Consider the following 2,637-nt stretch of genomic DNA (forward strand, 5'->3'; position numbering starts at 1 on the left):
TGCTACACCTGGAGGTCAGGTATCTTCCTCAGTTGTTCCTCATCTTCCTTTCTGATCAGGTCTCATTGACTCTGGAGCTTCCCATTTTGGTAAGCTAGATTGTCTGTTTATTGAGTTCCCAGTATCTATTTATTCCTTGTCCCCAACACTGGGATTACAGGTACAGTGAGGCCATGGCCAGATTTTCTGTGGATGCTGGCAAATTGAACTTAAGTCCTCATACTTGAGCAGAAGCACTTTACCTACTGGTCCATCCCCTCAGCCCTTATTCTTTAGTTTTCCACACCATCTGATGGAATATAACAGAAACAACTAAAATTTCCATGAAAGGAGAGGCTATGATATTGAAAAACAGATCAATGGCTGATAGAGGGGAAATGATGCAAAACCCACCATTCACAAAACACCCTGTATCTCTCTGGATCTGGAAAAAAGATAAAGATTATAGATCAAGAACTAGAAAGCAAGTAAAGAGCCAAAGCAAAGTATTTTCTCATTGTATTGCCTTCACTGGATGGCTGCTGACTTGAGCTGTTGGAGCAAAATTGACCCATTTAGTGTTCAAACTGCAGTAAAATCTTATTTAATAAGAACCAATGAGCCAGAACTCTTAGCTTATATAGTTTCTTTCTACATCTGTGAAAGATGGTCAAAGGTTACAAGAAAAGGTACCACAAATTCACATGGATGGGTTCAGGCTCTACTTTAAAAGTATCAAATGCCACATCTTTTCAAACAAATAACAAAAGGATAACTGGAAGGTAACTGAAAACTCAAAGGCCTTTACTTATTGTTCACACAGCATTAATTTTACTATATTTTCAGAATGACCTGCCAGGACTGGTAGAGCAAGCATTATTTTGTAGTACATCCCCAAACTCTTATTCTCACCTCTATTTTTTATCTTCATTTTTTTGCATAAATTATAAACTAACTTTTAGCATTAGCTTTGTTTTAGAAGACAGAATAGTCCTGGAATATTTCTGCTTGCAGATTAGGTCCTGTTTCCCCTCAGCCAACTCAATTTAACTGTTTAATGACAATTTTTAGAATTTTATTTTTAAGATGTATTCATTTTATTTTATGCAAATGAGTGTTTTCCCTGCATGTGTGTCTGTGTTTGACTTGTATCTGTAGAAATCAGAAGAGACTGTTGGCTCTCCTGGAACTGGAGTTACAGACAAGTTGCCATGTGGTTGCTGAGAAGAGAACCTGAAGAGAAGCTCCTCTCTATGAGAGAAGCAAGCGTTCTTAACTGATGAGCCATCTCTCCTGCCCCCAACATTTCTTTTTCTTTAATCCAATTACCTTTAGGGAAAAGTTATATTCTTACTAGGTATCTTACTAAACATGATTTAATTGTTTTTGTTTTAAAAAGTAATTTATTGGGGTAAAGTTTGTACAATGCTAATGTTAATTTTGTTAATGTTAATTTTGGAAGCAGACTCATACTTTTAACATATATAATATGAAGATTATTTTTGTATGAACTGAGAGGTGTTTTATCTTGAAATGAAAGTATGACCCAAACCTAAAAAGTTATATTTCTGACCTCCTGCCCCCAGAAAATGCATGGGATATTTCAAAATTTATGAAAAGGTAGAGTACTGGGAAAGACAACTGGAATGGAGAGGGTAATTCGGGGACAAGGTAGAAACCTAGTGCAATAGAAACTCCCCAGAATCTATTAAGGTGATCCTAGCTAAGACTCCTAGTAATGGGGAATGCAGAGCCTAAACTGATCATCTCCTACAACCTGGCAAGACTTCCAGTGGAGGGATTGGGACATCAATCCAGGCACAAAACCTTAGACCCACAATTAGTCCTCCCTACAAAATGTGCTGCAGTAAAGGTGGCACAGAAATTGCAGGAGTGGCTAAACAATGACTGGTCCAGCTTGAGACCCATGCCACAAGAGGAAGCCCCCTCTTGACTCTACCTGGATGACCAGAAACCAGAGACCTGATCTCAAGAGACCAAGTATAGAACCAAGCATGGTTGGCAAAAAAGTCAGTGAAATGATATTGATTAGTTGATAATTAATGATATAGCTATAAATTGGTGCTTACCTCAGTTATCATCAGAGAGGTTTCATCTAGCAACTGATAGAAACAGATGCAGAGACCCACTGACAAACATTAGGTAGAGTTCAGGGTATCCTGCTGAAGAGGGGCAGTAAAGATTGTAGGAACCAGCGGGACCAAGGACACCACAACAAAACCTACAGCAACAAATCTGGGTTCATAGGGGTTCCGAGACTGAACTGATAATCAGGGAGCCTGCATGGGACTAACCTAGGCCCTCTGTATATATTTTATAGTTGTGTAGCTTTGTGTTTTTGTGGGACTCCTAATAGTGAGATTTGTTATGCTTTTACCAGCTCTTGAAACTCTTCTACTCGTACTGGGTTGACTTGTCTAGCCTTAATATGAGGAGAGGTCCCTAATCTTATTGCAACTTGATATGCCATGTTCGGATGATATCCCTGGGACTTCTGCCCTTTTCTGAAGGGAAACAGAGGAAAGAGTGAGTGGATGGGAAGGGAGGAAGTAAGGGAGATGGGAGGAGAGGGAGTAAAGGGAGGGAGGGAAAACTGTGGTTGGGATGTGACATATGAGAGAATAATAAAAATTATGA

This window comes from Mastomys coucha, chromosome X (assembly GCF_008632895.1).
Source record: "Mastomys coucha isolate ucsf_1 chromosome X, UCSF_Mcou_1, whole genome shotgun sequence".
Classification (NCBI taxonomy): Eukaryota; Metazoa; Chordata; class Mammalia; order Rodentia; family Muridae; genus Mastomys; species Mastomys coucha.